This window comes from Myotis daubentonii, chromosome 12 (assembly GCF_963259705.1).
Source record: "Myotis daubentonii chromosome 12, mMyoDau2.1, whole genome shotgun sequence".
In the NCBI taxonomy this organism is placed as follows: Eukaryota; Metazoa; Chordata; class Mammalia; order Chiroptera; family Vespertilionidae; genus Myotis; species Myotis daubentonii.
In genome coordinates this window covers 29317508-29335401 of record NC_081851.1, presented here as the reverse complement: position 1 = coordinate 29335401, position 17894 = coordinate 29317508, and the positions used below count along the sequence as shown (strand labels likewise).

Below are 17894 nucleotides of genomic sequence, written 5' to 3'. Positions count from 1 at the left end.
AATAAGTATTATTTTGTTCAATTTGTTATCTTCATCAAGAATTCTATCCATCTTCAAATTTCATAACAAAGCCCACCTTTTTCAAGAAGCCTTCCCACATTTCTCCATACTTAATTACTCTCTCTCTATTATACTTTTAACTCTAAAGTTATAGTACATATAAAAGTAAGATGCTCAAATTCAACTAATCATTAGGGAAATGAAAATCAAAACCAAAATGAGCTATCACCTCAAAAGAAGAAATGACAAGTTTTGGTGAGGGTGCGGAGAAATTGGGGATCTTGTACCCTGCTGGTGAGAATGTAAAACCATGCAGCTACTATAAAAAACAGTCTGGCGATTCCTCCCTCAAAATATTGAAAACAGAACTATAATGTGATCCAGCAATTCCAATCCTGGATATTTATGCAAAAGAATTCAAATCAGGACTCCAAATACATAGTAGCACTATTCATAACAGTTAAAATGTGGAAACAACTTAAATGTCTATCTGTATATGAATGCAGAAAAAAAAATGTAGTGTGCACATAAAATGAAATATTATTCATCCTTTAAGAAGAAGGAAATTCTGTCATATGCAATAACACAGGACATGAACGACATGATTCTAAGTGAAATAAGCCAGTCACAAAAGGACAAGTACTGCATGGTCTCAATTTTATGAGGTATCTAAAATAGTCAGATTCAGAATCAGAGAGTGAAATGATGGTTACCAGAGGCTGGGGGGGGGGGTGGGGAGAGAAATGAGGAATTGTTAACCAATGGGTTAAAAGTTTCAGTAATAGGAGAGGAATAGTTCTGGAGATCTGTTGGGCAACACTGTGCCCATAGTTAACAATAGTGTATTGTATCCTTAAACTTTTGTTAAGTGGTTAGATCTCATGTTGTGTCCTCATCAAAATAAAGTTTAAAAAATAAAAGAAAGTTTACCTTATCTAAGAAGTGAGATAGATTAGTTTTTGTGAAATAGATTTTTTTTTTTTTCTTAAATGGTGAGTCTTGAGGCTTGGGTCATAAATTCTTCAACTCTCTGTCCCCTTTCCCCAATGTCTAGCACTGTCTTTTATGTATGAAATAGGCAGTGGATATGTATTTAATTGAATACAAAAAAACAACAACACATAAATGAACTTGTATTGCCTGTATGCATTCTAGTGGAAAATAAAGGCACGCTTTATATTGAGACTTTATAAAAGTTGGCAGGGAAGGTAATTTTATATACAGTTCCATATACATTGTGCTGTTGCTGTTCAATGTACAGATGACCACTGAGGCTTTTCCCAAAGATGAGACAAAATAAGTGTCAAAGGATTACTAGGATAAAGAGGGGAGGACATCACAGACAAAAACGACAACATGGAACCTTTCTTCCATGAAGGAAGGATGAAGGAACTTGGTACGTAAAGTAAACACCCCCTGCCTCGAGCCACCGCACAGGAGCTTTAGAATTGCTATCTGAACTGTGCCTGTGGGGCACTGCCTCTGCCCCGGCAGATGTCCCAGCAGTCACAGCACTTTGGAGAGTCGTGTCTTCAGTTGAAAAAAGGAGAGGGGAAAGCTACTGCTGGTCCTGGGTTTCTGTACCTGATAGCTTCTCCAACTCAGGGAACTGTGACAGGAGGCAGTTGGTTAGATATGAACACAAAGGAAGGGAGCAAACATCTGATCCAGCCTGATTAACTAAGAAGGGGCAGTTCCACTCCAGGGAATAGCCCTCATCGATCTGTTAAACACATTAACATCTGATGGACTGGCTTTCCAATCACCACAGGCAACAAGCAGCACCAAAAGGAGGAGAAGAAAGTTTTTTCACTAAGCACATGCGCAGTAGAAGCCAAATGATGAAGCAGAACTATGGGGCCTACACAGTAGGAGACAAAAGGGCACCTATAAAGGGGAGGAGACTACCCTGGGGAAATCTGGGAAGAAGACTGGATAGGATAAGGGTACCAAACCCCAGAAGATCTAGGAAAGGGATTGGATGGCGGAGGCATTAGCATAACCTGGGAAAAGCCAGGAAAGAAATTGGATAATTTGAAAAAAAAAAACAAAAACAAAAAAAAACCTTCCCCTTTCCAAACTCAAGAAAATATCATTAAAATTTAACAAAGGCCATTGCCAAGGGGCAGCATGCAGCCCGGGCGTTATCTAGTCTTGGCAGCCGATTTACAGATGGGGGAAGTGAGGCACAGAGAAGTTAAGTAACTTTCTCAAGGTCACACAGGTAAGAATTCTGATGCCATCGAGGAGCAGGTGCTGGGATAGATTACTGGAGCCTCCGTGCTGGGGTGATGGCACTGCACCTCTGGGCCCTGACCCTCCTGGGCCCGGTGGGCACCAATGCCAACCTACTGCCCTGGAAGCTAGACCTCTTCCACAGCGAGATGGAGCTGAGCCATCTGGTTGTGGATGAGACATGGGGCGTGGTGTACCTGGGGGCAGACCGACAATGTCGACCAGCTGCTACCGCTAGACCCTCTGGGAAAGGGTTTCATCAAGTGTGGCAGTATTTTCAAGGACATCTGTGCCCTGCCTGCCCTTTCTTCTCTCTGGCCATACTTTTGTGCTCTAATAAATCGTGCCAGTGTGGCTCAAATCCTCCTTTGTGACTGTCCCTAAAATGCTTTTTCCTACAACATCACAAGAACCTGTTTCCAGACCTGTCCACCTCCAGCAACAGAACCAATGCTTTGCCAATTTTTATCATATAATTTTATGTTCTTCTTGGGTTTCATATTTTGCCATCTCCTCCATCAGCAACACTTACTGTTAATATTTAAGATATGAACTGCCTTCATCTTTTTCTCTGCCTTTATCCCTACCTTTTATGGATATTTCTAGTCCTTTATGCCTATTCATGTATCCACTGGCAGATCCAAAGGAATGTGCAGAGGCCAGAGGCAGCCATCAGGAGGATCAATTAAGCACAATGAACTTTTCCAAAAATGGTCTTTAACCTGGATGCGCATGCTCCTTCAAAATAACCCTGGCATCTAGTTTCTTTGGCAAAAGTAAAACTGAGAATGGAAGTCATCACCCTGGACATTTTGGAAGTAGCTTCCTTGGTGGCTACATTTGGCTGTGACAAGTCTCAGAAGAAAGTGGGAGAAATATACTGCAGGAGGAATAGGAGTAATCCTCAGAGAAGCTCAATGCACAACTTCACAATCGAGGCCACTTATGCCTGTGGGAGATTCTGTTCAGAATCTTGCAACCTGCAGTGCAAAGTTAAAGTTTGTTAGCAGGGGTGTCTTCAGATGAGAGAGAGAGAGAGGAAGAGGATGAGAGCAAGGTAAGGAAAGGGATTCAAAGGCAGGTGGAGATTAGGAATATTGTGTTCAGAGCCCTTCTTCCAAGCCTGGGATCCCTCAGTTTTCACACTGCCAGGCAGTGGGTAGGGGGAGAAGGTGTCCTGTCTTAGGCAGCTGGGGAATGCTGTAGAGTGGGTGGCTTAAATAACAGAAATTTATTCTTGCACTGTTCTGAAGGCTGGGAAATCCAAGATTAACAAATAGGCTAATTTGGTTCCTGGTGTTACCGAATAGGAAACTTGGCCCTGAGTGGGTCTGCCTAGGGCAGCAGTTCTCAACCTGTGGGTCGCGACCCTTTTGGGGGTCAAATGACCCTTTCACAGGGGTTGCCTAAGACATTGGAAAACACATATATAATTATATATTGTTTTTGTGATTAATCACTATGCTTTAATTATGTTCAATTTGTAACAATGAAGTTGGGGGTCACCACAACATGAGGAACTGTATTAAAGGGTCGCGGCGTTAGGAAGGTTGAGAAACACTGGCCTAGGGCCAGCCTGTAGTGTGTGGGTTCTTGACTTCACGCAGGAAAGATTTCACAACAGGAGTCCAGGTGACTATGTGGGAACATTTATTAAAGCTGGGTACAATGAAACAACAAAGGGCTTAGCATAGAAGTAATAGGAGAGCCTAGGCAGGGCTACTTTTGCTCACTGGGAACTCAGAGCAAAGGGGGCCTTGGAGACAGGTTCAGGGGGTTAGTCCAGGACCAGCTGCTGCTGCCCACTGCTTACCTGGTTGCAAGACTAATGAGGTCCCTTAGAGTGTGGGAAATGTGTGCCTGTGGGGGGACAGAGGGGAAAGGAGGGTGGTGTGGGCATGCTTCCCAGAGGGAGAGCGCAGGCTGGGTCCTTTGTCTTGAGGCTTTTATTTCTCTCTTGCAGGTGGGAATCTTAGGGGCGGTCTGGGGGGGTGGGGGTTCAGCAGAATATCCATGAATTTTCCAGGTGTGTTTGTCAGGATCGTGGTCTCCACTCACTGGTCAGAGCCAGGGCAGGGGGTCATTACTCATTGCAGCTGGTCCTGGTGTCACCCACCCGGTTTTGCTGCTTTTCTGAGGCCTACATGGTATCTCAGGGAGGTGACCTTCTGTGAACCACTCCACCAGTTTGTTCAGCTAGCTGTCTCAGTTTCTCTATGCACTTGTCCTGGCTGACTGGCCTGTCCACAGGTGTGGGCTCTTTTTGTGAATTGCAGATGTCCATCTTACTGTGTCAGAGTGAGCTCTTTGGTGTCTCCTCTTATAAAAAGCACTAATTCTATCACAATAGCCACACCCTTAGAACCGCATCTATACCTAATTACCTTCCCAAACAGAAACTCCATCTCTAAATACCCTCTCACTGTCATTATTTCTTCAACATAAAAAAAGAAAATTTGGTGGTGGTGATGGTGGTAGGGGTGGGGGGATGGTACATATTTTAGTTTATAACAATCCTGAAATAAAAGATGTGCATTTAGTGATGCTGCCACTGACTAATCATTGACGTCAGATCGATCACTATCAGCCTGAAATCCTGTTAGCTGCTCTGTGAAATGACAATGGAAAGGCATGCTTGCCTGCTTGCTGCAGGATGTCAAAGTAGATTGACTTCCTCAATCTTTCTGCAGGGGACAATCAAAGTGACTCTTAAATAAGAATTAGAAGTCTTAGGGATTAGCAATCTCCTTTCAGACTCTTACACGTGATTGGCTTTTTTAAGAGCTGTTTGCATCTTTTTATTCTTTTGTCACGATGGTTGATTTAATGGCAAGCTGGATGTGACTACATGTGGCATCTGTTATCTGACTATGAGCATCTATTACCATGCTGAACTACAAGTTGATTTTTTACGTTTTCAATGACACCAGCAGCTCTTGCTTTTGTGACCTTCTCAGAAGATTGATGGCATTTCATCAGTGCCGGCAAGTTGCATGCCTCCTAGCTGATTCCTGCCAAGGATGTTATTTTACATATATCCAAGCCATACTCTCCCTCTAGGACTATGTCTAGGCTTTCCCCTGTTGGAGCTGCAGGCATATATAGATAAATCCTCAAATATCTGTGTGTGGGAAGCAAGTTGGGAAGAGGCGTGCATGGACAGAGCTGCAAATCATTTGTGAAAGAGATGATGCCTTCTTTCTTATGACTTTTCTTAAGATGTCACTCCTCTGACCATAGAATAGAAGCCCAGGATCATAGTGTTGAGACTACGTTTGCAAAACAACTTCCATTTACTTGCTATGGAAATCACCTAGATTCTTTGAGCTCATTTCTTGATTCATAAGCTGAAATAATAATACCTAAATTATAGATTTTCAATATGTGAAAGGTTATAATAAAGTTTACACAGTATAATTTATGTGTTCAATAAATGGTAGCTAATATTATTATTTAATCATTGATGTTCTATCATCATCATCATCATCATCATCATCATAATCATTATCCTCTCTGAAGGATTCATAAGCTCACACATCACAGGTCAGGTCTAAAACATTGTGGAACATTACAATATGGGTATTTAATATTCAAACTTGTGTGAATGTTAAAAGACTGGCATTTTCACCTCAGAGAAATCATTTAACTCTCTAGGTTTAAACCTTTCTTTCTTTTTTAAAACTTTTTAAAATTTATTTAATTTAAGTTTATTGAAACTTTATTTATTTAATTTTTTGGTTAATCCTCACCCAAGGATATTTTTCTATTGATTTTTAGAAAGAGTGGAAGGAAGGGGGAGAGGCACAGAGAGTGACACACATCAATTGGTTGCCTGCATGCGCCCCAACCAGGGCTGGGGATTGAGCCTGCAACCAAGGTACATACCCTTCACTGGAATCGAACCCAGAACCCTTCAGCTTGCAGGCCAAATCTCTATCTATTGAGCCAAACCGGTTAGGGCTAAACCTTTCTTTCCAGGTTTAAATCTTCCTAGGTATAAACCTTTTTTTTATTATTATTATTAAAACAAACAAACAAACAAAACTAATTAAACATGAAAACCCAGTGCCTCACTTTTTGAGGGATGTTTTTATTTTCATACAGAGAATTATCTTAAAAGTGAAGTTAAGTTATTGTATATCCTCATTTATTAATAGTATGCTACAATATGGTGTCATATAGATGTTATTAATTTACTTTGCTAATATTTGGACCAGAGGCAAAGATTTTTTAGACTTTGAAAAAAAAAAAAAAAGCTTCATTTGACCTAGCATAGTGTTAAGAATTGCTGCAGGGAATTAAAATAGAGAAATTTTCTTCAAGACCACTTTAGTAACCAAAAAACATGAAGCTATCAACCCACACTGCTTTAGACTATAATGGATATTTACTAACATTTTTCTTATTTATTTTTTTTTTATCCACAGGTACTGTTTCTTGAGTTAGCTAAAAGAGTAGCCTCTACCCAATTTTTAAGGTCAGTTCTGAGGCAGTTAAACCCTCAGAACCTAATTCTAAGGAATTCAACAGGTCACCTTTTACTCATCATTTGGTTCTGACTTGTAAATTTCCAAGTTCTGAATACCATGCCTTGCCTTGCTCCTGGAATTTGAAGTTTAGTTCTTTTATTTTTTATTTATTTCATTTTATTATTTTATTACTAGTGTCCCAGTGCATGAATTATTGCACATTGAAAGTAAATTAATTAGAAGAAATATTTTAATATTGCTATTTGCCCTTTCTCTATAATAGAAGTGTCAACCAAATTAATGATCAACAATGACAGATCAAAACACATGCATACGATTGGCACCAGCGAGAGCTTTATATGTATCGTGCATGCACAAGTCAACTTAGCCTTCTGTATATATGTATATATAGAATAAACTTGCTTAATTAGACCTGCTTTCTGATGTAGCTAAACTTTTTCTAGCCCAGTGAAGCACCCCAACTTCTCTTTTAGATAATTGCCAGCAACACAGCAGTAAATATCAACACAAAGGAGATTATTATTGCAGATCACGCATAGAGAACAAAGGGTAAAATCTTTAACTGTACCAGTGTTTGACTATACTATATGCAGTGAGAAAACCTGAAATCATTTTCAAGTTCCACCATTTCTTACTTCTTTTCAATCAGGTCAAGTTTCTAAACTTTCTAAATCTCCGTTTTCTGGCTAATGAAAAGAAAATAGGATTCTACAGTCTCCTATCTACGTACTCCAGGACTTCTGTGAGGATCAAATGAGATGAGGCATGGGAAGATGCATCACAAGCATTTGGTTAAACTGTAAAATGTTTGCACCTGGCTATAAAGCAAGTGGGGTTCCTGGGCTGAAGAAACTCCAAGGAGGCTAGTTGCTAGGGAGAGGAAGCCAGGCATTGCTATGTGACGCATTACCTGGCACCCACAGCCACTGTTTCTGGGTTGGGCTGGGCTGTGGGCCACATTTTGCACCATGGGGTCTTGGCAGCATTGGCTGTGATTTGGTGGGGTGTCATTCTGGGGTGGTGGCGGGGCCTGTGACCCACTTGGGGGATTCTGAGTGTTGGTTTGTTGGCGCCATTTCCCTGGTGCCCGTTTATTTTTAAATGGCCAGTGCGTGTCATGGCAGCTCTTGCGTGAGCGTCTGCTCCCTGGTGGTTAGTGCACATCATAGCTACTGGTCAGATGGACACTTAGCCTTTTATATATATATAGATTTTATTTTTATTTTTTTCATCAATTTTATAGAGAGAGTAGAAGGAGAGAGGAGCGGAGGGAGGAAGGAGGGAGGGAGGGAGAGAAAGAGGGAGGGGGGCAGGGAGAAAGGGAGAGAGAGGTTTGTTCCTCCACCTATTCATACACTCATTGGTTGACTGGTTGACTCCAAATTTGCCCTGACTGAGGATTGAACTGAAAACCCTGGGAAATCAAGATGATGGTCCAACCAACAGCTCACTGGGCAGGGCCAGGCTCTAGTTCTTATAACTGCTTTTCCCCCAACCCCAAATGCTTTAGATTCTGTCTTTAAAACTACACAACACACACAGTTCTCTGAAGCATCCGGTTTCTGATGACTGCTGCCCTTTGACCAGCTTACAAATTCCACAATGCCAACTGCTTTACCGCTATCTTGAATGTTACAGATTTTTTGAGTTGATTAGATATCTAGACTTACTCATATCTTCTTGTAAGCAGATCTCTTCACTGAGTGCAAGTGCTTTTGATTCTTATCTTGCCTACTGTGCTGTGATTCATTTGACACCTTCAGCTTCCTCTAGCTCCCAGTTTCTCCTTCACATTTTTGTGATTCCAATTTGCAATTCCTGCCAATTCACTCCATCCTCTTGCATTTAACAAGACCTCCACTTAAAGAGCCATGCATGCTCTGAGATATGTGTTTCATTTACATTTTATACTGAACCTATTTTGAATAGAAATTTGGAATATGTAGCAGTGATAGTACAGGGAAACTTGCATTCAATTTGGGATAGATTAAATGAAAGGAAGTTATGTTGTATCTTGGTTTGTAGAAATCCATAGTACAATTAATCTTTTCTAACTCCGGGTACCAGAATCACTGCATTCATCCTTCAATACTTGGATATATTTAACCATGATACATTGCTGAGAACATGATTCTAAGTCCCTTTTGTTGAGAACATGGTTCTGAGTCTTTTCATGGCAGCCTGTGATTATATTAATCACAGAGAGTATGCTTTAATATTGTTTGGGATTTTAAACTACGTTCCTGTTCCTATGGACAGGGTGAGCAATTAGTTGAGTCAAGATGACTCATTATTTGTTATCTAAAGCATTGGTTAGTGGAGAATAGTGACCTTTTATTGATTTTTTTTCTGAGATTCACTCTTAATCTTGTTCCTTTGATCTTCTCTCATTCCCATCATACGATGACAAAGTAATTGACAAGATCTCTTCTTTCTGAGATGCCAAATTGAACTTAGCTTTGTCCTGTACGACTCCTCCAGAGAACTCTCAGAGCCAACAACTGAGTGTTTGACAAAGGAATAAAAATGCACAAAGACAATTGTTTAAAGGGACATGGAGAAATGGAAGCTTACTTTTCCATTTACAAATCCTTTTTAGTTCTAAAAGTTTTATTTAGTATGGACTTGTCACTTTCTATTCCTGAGGATTTATTCCGGCATTGATCATATCAGAACACCTCTTAACTTTGGGTGTGTTTATATGATCACCATGCTGCACTTTAGTATCATGATAGCTCTTTTTTCCTTGGGAGGAGAAAATATAAATTAAAGAGTGTCTAACATCAAGTAGTTTACTTCCAGGGATTTACTTTGCCCTAGTACCCAGTGTGCTGATTTTGCTGGAGGTTCCTGCTGTATGAGCAGCTGAAATTCAGGCATTTTCTCATTTCTCCAGTTCAGTGTACAGTACATAGAAAAATGGTAAAAATAAAACTAGTGCCCAAGGTACTTTTTTACTCTTTCAATACTCTTCTAATTATAGCTACTTCTAAACTTCTTACTTCCCATGAATGTCTAGACTGAGTCCAAACACCATGATATCAGCTAGTACCTATTCTACACCTTCTTGACAAACTGAGTGTTCATGTACCACCTGAGATTAGTGTGGAAAGATGCTTATATGTTTCACATTTATACTGTGTTTGAATCATCTTTTAACTTATCATTCTCCCTAAAGGGACTATAAACTGCAGGATAACAGGACTGAGTAGAAATCAGCTTTGTATGTCTGCTTCTTTATAATAGAATAAAGTATTGTTCTCAAAATACCAATTCCCTATAGTTTTACCCATGCTCACCCTTACACCCTTGCCATGAGCTCCCCTGTGCTATGACTTGGTGCTTATTTACCTACTAGAGGCCTGGTGCAGGAAATCGTGTGTGTGGGGGGGTCCCCCTAAGCCCAGTCTGCACCCTCTTGCAATCCCGGAACGCTGGCTCCTAACCGATCACCTGCCTGCCTGATCGCCCCTTACTGCTCGCCTGCCTGCCAGATTTCACCCCTAAAACTCAAGCTTCTTCTTTTTTTATTTTTAATATTTATATTTCTTCTTTTATTTTATTTTAAAAGTCAAGCTTCTAGAGAACATGAGGTGTTTAACATTATTCCTTACAGAGAGCTAAGATTGGTAAACACAGCAAATACTTAATACTTATGGGCTTCTATACAAACACTTTCCAACCAGGAATGTTTTAATAGGCAGTCTCCAAAAACTTGAACTGGAAAACCTAAAAGTAGAGTGCTCAGATTTCAGGCATCAGGTGCTATTAGCAGGATTTCTATCCCGATTAAACTCTAAGTCTTAGTTCTCAACAGTCTGGAAAAACTGCCCTTTACTGTCTCCAAAGTTTCTTATTCGTCACTATCCCATTTTCCTTTTTTTTTTTTTTTTTTTTTTGTTGAGTTCAATATTTTATATCTACATCAGTATTAACATACCATACAAAACCCACCTGCCAGCCTAGCTGGGCAGGCAGGAGGGGGGTCCATGGCAGCATAGAAAACCGGGGTTCTTGTCCCAAAAGAGGAGAAAATGGGTTTACAGTCAAGGAAACAATATCAGAGCCAAACATGATCTGAAATAAGCCTTGAAACTGCATCGAGCGGAGGTGCTGTGGGCAGGGGTGTATTCTCAGCTGGCCCAGCAATACCTGCAGCAGCCTTGGTTCCTGGGAAGCTCTTGAGGTTATTTTTAATAATTTTGCTTTTGGGGGAGGAGGGCGTCTGGGCAGCTGCTCCATGTGGGGGTAACCAGTGCGGGTTTCACTTCAGGGTTTGGAAGGGAAGTTGGGTCTGTGGGGTGGTACAGCCTGGCCTCAAATGTCACAGCTGAGGTTCTTGGAAGTGGCCCAGTGAAGTTCCTTCCTGCCTTCTTCCTGCCCTGACCCCAGGTCTATGACTTAAAAATCAGGGCACCAGCCTGGGGCTGAGCACGCTAGGGGCCTTTGTAAACATGGCAGGTACAGGCAGGGGGAGCTTGGGGGAACTGTAGGAACTGGTGGGGGCAGCCAGAGCCAGGGGAGGGCAGTGCCCACGAGGAAAGGGGGCATGGGGTGGAGGAGGTATGCTCCTCTAACAGAGACATCGAGGTGCAGAGACTAAGAGAGACAGAGAGGACAGAAAGAGGATTAAAAGAGTGACAGGAAGAGAAAGACCCAGAGAAAGCAAGAGAGAGATTGAGAGAGAAAGATTCACAAAGAGGAGAGACAGACAGACAGAAAGATTGAGTCCTGCTCTGTATGAGTCAGCAGGCTGTGGTGGGGGAGCCCGGAGCCCCGGGCTCGCACGGGATAGGTCAGTGTGACAGTAAGTGCATCGTTGTGTTGCACGAGGGAGGTGGGCTGGTCATGCAGCACCCGCTCCTTCAGAGACCCGTACAGGTTGTAGGGCTCTGCAAAACCGAAGCCAGTGGCCATGCAGTAGATGACATAGTATCACTCTCCACCACCACAGAGCAGGCATAGCAGCCCCGCTGGCTGCTCTCACAGATGAGAAAGGTACCTTCCCACTTGCCGTTCAGCATTTCCTCAGCCTGCGTGCGGTTGATCTTGCCCACATACCAGGTTCTTCCTCAAGGTGGGGGAGGTCATCCTCAGCCCCATCAGTGCGTACTGGTCTTCAGGCTCATTTGTGATCCCCAACCACTCATTGATTTTCTTCTGCCGGGAGCCTTTCTCGGATCCTGAGCAGCTGCATGAGGTCTGGCTTCAGGCTGTTCACACGCCTATGGATCTCCCGGTTGTCCAAGGCCTGTGTCCGCAGCTCCTGTTCCAGCTTCATGCGGATGATGCCAGACTTGAGCCGTTCTGAGTTCAGCAGGATCCTCTGCATCTCTTTGTCATGGCCCTCACGCTGAAAGCGCTCCAGATACTCCTTGCTGCACTTCTCTTGCGCCTGGCCCGGCTCTTGGAAGATCTTGATGGTTTCATTGAAGGCTTCGATGGCGGGGCTTCATCGGCAGTTCCTGGGAGGTGCGTGTGTACTCCTCCTAGAGCTGGTCGTACTCGCGGCTTTTGTCCTCCGCTTCAAACCAAGGTAACAAACGAAACCTTTAATTCTGATCTCCCTCCCTGCAAGGGAAAAGCAAACCTCAATGGAAATAATTTCCTGCCAGAAATCACATTCAAATACTGTGAGACTGAGGACTATAGGGCTGACTATGTACATGCGCAATAGCAGGCTCTTGTTATAGCCAAAGGCCCCCAGGCATCCTCCACAATCCCACAATCCTCTAGGTGCCCAGGCGTCCTCCACAATCCCACAATCCTCTGGTCACACACTTCCGGTTTTTCTAGCTCCTCGTTAAGTGGTGTTTCCTTCCCTCAAATGTCAAGTTCAGGGCCTCTAGTTGGAGAGGATTTTTTTTTTAAATATATTTTATTGATTTTTTACAGAGAGGAATAGAGAGTTAGAAACATCGATGAGAAAGAAGCATCAATCAGCTGCCTCTTGCACACCTCCACTGGGGATGTGCCCGCAACCAAGGTACATGCCCTTGACCGGAATCAAACAGGACCCTTGAGTCCGCAGGCTGATGCTCTATCCACTGAGCCAAACCGGCTAGGGCTGGAGAGGATTTTTCTGTTCTATGATGTTGATAGCTGTTTACTCTTTGGAATCAGTGAAGTTTCGGGAGTCCTGCCACTGCCATGAACATGTCTGTCCCAAGCGCACTCATGAGACAACCGCCCATTCAGTCCCTGGCTGGCGCCGTCCTGGTTCACAAGGAGAAAGGTACTGTGCTGAGCCTTTTCCAATGGCAGCTTCCTCTTCCTTCCCCAGCACACTCCAAACCTACACTAGGCCGACCACCCCAACCCTGAAGACCCGTAAGACCTTTCCCTCTATTTCTTTGACTTTCCCCCATCAAACTTGCACCCTATCACGTTGCCTTGGGGTGCCCCTAACTGTTCCTGGGGGGTGGGGCCAGCCTGGGCGAGGGGCCATGGTGTTCTGGTCTCTGATCATTCTGGTAGCTGACTATATATATATATATATATATATATATATATATATATATATATATATAATCACTTGCTTTGACCAACATAACATTAATGGACATGATATCAGTAAACTCTTGAAATGTACTTGTATGATTGACTTTGTGCTATTATGCTATTATTTTCCTCTTGTCTTTTGCCATCAGAGAACCACCTTGCATTGCTCCTAATCCAAGGGTAATCAGTGATACCTGGAGCTCAGAGTCAAACCCAGTTAAACCTAGCCTAGGTCATTTGAACCTGAGATCTGTAGACATATGTGATAGAAAAATAAATGCTTATCATTGTATATCACTGAGCTTTTCTGGTGGTTTATTTTGTAGCTTTATATTTCTCTCTCTTTTTAAAATTTAATCTTTTAATTCTCACCCGAGGACATGTTTATTGATTTTTTTAAATGTATGATTTTATTTTTTTTCCATTGCCACTTTTCTTTTTAGTATATTTTTATTGATTTTAGAAAGAGAGGAAGGGAGAGGGAGAGAGAGAGAGAGAAACATTGATGTCAGAGAGAAACATCCATCGGCTGCCTCTTGTATGACCCCTACTGGGGATCCAGCCTGCAACCTGGGCATGTGCCCTGTCTGGGAATCAAACCAGAGACCTTTCAGTGCATGGGAAGACACTCAACTACCACATAAGATAGGGCATCCATTTTCCTTTTTTTTTTTTTTTTAATAATCTGTATTGATTTCCAGAGAGAGAAGAAGAGAAAGGGAAAGAGAGTAAAACATCCATTTGAGAGTGAAGCATCAATCAGCTGCGCCCTGCACACCCTTGACTCAGATCAAGCCCACAACCCGGGAAAGGTGCCCTGACAGGGAATCAAACCTGCAACCCCTCAGTGCACAGGATGATGCCCAACCAAGTCCCACAGGCCAGGGTTGTAGCATTATATTGAACTATATAGTTATTGCAATGTTTAAAACATAGTAGGTATTTCAGTGTCTTTTGAACATGAACACAATGACTGTAATTTAAATCAAGCCATTAAACAAACAAACACACATACTTTGGGTAGATGCTACTGACCTCAATTATTATACCAAACATGAAAGTTTTTAAGAACCCCAATGAATTAATTCAGTAAAATTTTAGGATACAAAATCTGTTGTATATATAAATCTGTTGTGTTTCTATAAACCAGTAATGAATGTCCAGGAGAAATTAAGAAAACACTTCCATTTACAATTGCATCAAAAAAATAAAACACCAGGAATAAATTTAACCAAAGAGGTGAAAGACATGTACACTGAGAACTATAAGACATTGAAGAAATTAAAGAAGATACAAGTAAACTGAAGACTATACCATGCTTATAGGTTAAAAGGATTTATATTGCTAAAATGCCCTTATTACCTAAAGCAATGTATAGATTCAATGCAATCCCTATTAAAATGCCAATGCTATTTTTCTCTGAACTAGAACAACTAATTCTAAAATTAATATGAAACTGCAACTAACCCAAAATAGCTAAAGAAACTTGGAGAAAGAACAGTGGGAAGTATTACTCTCTTCAACTTAAAACTATACTACAAAGCTACAATTATTAAAATAACATTGTACTGGCATAAAAAACAGACACATAGGTCAACAGAATAGAATAGAGAGCCCAGGGAAAAATCCACATTTATATGATCAACTAATCTACAACAAAGATATACAACAAGATAAAGACAATTTTTTCAGTAAGTGGTGTTGGCACCCTATTGTCTGACCTGGGGCTAGGGGCTTGGGGCAGGCTGAATGAGGTCAATGGGGGGAAAAAGTGGACATATGTAATACTTTCAACAATAAATAATAATTTTAAAAAAGTGGTGTTGGAAAAACTGGACAGATATATATGAAAAAAATAAAATTGAATTACTTTCTTACATCGTATACAAAAATAAACTCAAAATGAATTAAAGACATAAATGTAGACCTGAAACCATAAACATCTGAAAGAAAACAAAGGGAGTAAATTCTTTGACATTGCTCTCAGTATTATCTTCTTGGATATATCTCCTCAGGTAAGGGCAACAAAGGAAAACTAAACAAAACAAATGGGACTATTTCAAACTAAAAACTTTTGTATACAGCAAAGGGAACTGTTAACAAAAACAAAATAACCTACTAAATGGGAGAAGATATTTGCAAACAATACATTCAATAAGGGGTTAAATCCAAATACAAACCAAAAATCAAAAAAAAAAAAAAAAAGGACAGAAGACCGGCATTTCTCCACAGAGGACATACAAATGCCTAACCCCCCCGCCCCCCCACAAACACACACACAAAGATGCTCAGCATCATTAATCAGCAAGGAAATAGAAATCAAACCACAAGGAGATATCATAAAAAATCAACAAATAAATGTTGGCTAGGATGGGGAACTCTCTTACACTGTTGGTAGGATTAAAAATTGGTGCAGTCACTATGGAAAACAATATGAAGGTTCCTCAAAAAATTAAAAATAGAGCTGCCATATGACTCAGCAATTTCATTTATGTGCATTTATTTAAAGAAAACAGAAACTATAATTTGAAAAAAAATATGTAATACTCTTAGGTTTTTTGCAGCATTGCTTATACTAGCCAAGATATGAAATCAACCTAGGTGTCCATCAATGAATATGAGTAAGTGCATAAAGAATATGTGATATATAAAACATAATATATAACATTATTATAAAATATTTCTCAGCAATAAAAAAGAATAAAATCTTGCCACCTGTGACAATAGGGGTGGACCCTAAGGGTATTGTGCTAAGTGAAACAGAGAAAGACAAATATCATATTTTTTCACTTATATGTGGAATCTAAAAAAATAAAACAAAAACCAGAAACAGACTCATAGTTATAGCTGATGGTTAACAAAGAGAAGGGGAGTTAGGGTAAAGGTGAAAAAAAATAATTTACACTTTCATAGTGCTTCAACAGGCCAGACATTGTTCTAAATACTTTACACATATTGTCCTTATGGTAACTCTATACATTATGAACCACTTTATCTCAATTTAGAAATGAGAAATTTGAAATACAGAGGCCTTAAGGGGGAAAAATTTACCTTGAGAAATAATTATGTGCACAAAATACTTAGCTATGAGAATATTTATCATAATATTATTTAATAGAAAAAAAGAAATATCCCTAACCGGTTTGGCTCAGCAGATAGAACATCGGCCTGCGGACTCAAGGGTTCCAGGTTCAATTGCGGTCAAGGGCATGTACCTTGGTTGTGGGCACATCCCCAGTGGGGAGTGTGCAGGAGGCAGCTGATCGGTGTTTCTCTCTCATCAATGTTTCTAGTTCTCTATCCCTCTCCCTTCCTCTCTCTAAAAAATCAATAAAATATATTTTTTTAAAAAAGAAATAATTTAAATGCCTAAAAATACAATGTAAAACAAAAAACAAAAAAGACATCTCCTAGTGGCTCCCTCTAACCATCACATATTACTAATACATATAAGAAAAAATACTAATCCCTAAATACGACATACAAAGTTCTGTGTGATAAGACCTGGCTTAACACTCCAAACTTAATTATCCTCAAACAAACACACAAAAGACCCCCATAAAACCAATAAATGCATTATAATGTGTCCCCATCACTTGGCCAAATACTGACTGAAATTATTGAATAAAAAAATATGATCTATTTCCTATTGTTTTAGAGAGAAAAAAAATCTTGAAAATAAAGAGCTAAAATGGTGAAACAAATGGAAGAGTTAAGCCTAAGTACATTTATCAGACATTCAGTAGAATTCCTAAGAAGATGAATATCACTGTGGAACAGAGACGGGATCATAGAAAAGGGGGATCTCAAGCAGCACTTCTTAAACCTGTAGATTTTAGGGAGGAGGAGCGGGAAGGAGTAACTTTAGGCCTAAGGAGGAGCATAGAGGAATGTGCAGGTAGTAGAGAATGGCCTGTGTCGGTGGAACAGGAGTTGTACCCCAAATCAAAATAAGGTAAATACACATAATTTAAGTAGGATCCGGTTCTGAGGGACATTGATGCCCAAAAAGGATTCATAAAATGGTCTGCTTGGGAAGAAGAAAATACCAACAAATCTTAGGCCATGTAGTAAAAGAAAACTTGCTCTAGCAAGGAGTTTTTAGAGTTGTTTGAAGAGGGAGAAAATGACAGTTGTAGAACAAAGGTGATAAATGGTGGCTCACTGGAAAGCTTGGCCTCATACCTGGGATTTCATTCTATTTCAGTGAAAAAAAAAACACATGTGTGTATTTCCCAAGATTTCATTTCTCTATTATGTAAATTTTAAAGTGAATTTAGAAAGTCAAGCAGCAGGACATTGACTGATTAGGAAAGAACAATACTTTGGTCCATCTTGACTTTCAGCCAGATTCTTTTCCCTGAACTATATTCATTATTTGAATCACTGATTTGAAAGACTACATTGCCCAACAGATGTGCAAAGGAACGAGTACATTTAAGTTATTCTTGAAGGAAATTAGCAGAAAAGCTTTTACTGCCATGCAGTGGGAGTTGTGGGTTGCTACTTCATGTTTTCTTCACTTCTTCAAGATGAAGGGCAGCTAGGATTCTCAAGGTTATTGCCCAAATATAAAACATAAACCCTACAAAGTTATTCATGCTGAGTAACATAAAAGTGATGCACTTGTTGCCAGAAAGTAAAGGGTCATCAAATTGCTGAAAGGGA

The 17894-nt window shown here is 40.6% G+C and overlaps 1 pseudogene; it reads right to left on the bottom strand.

Moving 5' to 3' along the window:
* LOC132213949 (phosphatidylinositol 3-kinase regulatory subunit beta-like) overlaps positions 1–17560 on the bottom strand; it is an 80522-nt pseudogene extending 62962 nt beyond the window's left edge.
* Positions 17561–17894: the final 334 nt, after the last annotated feature.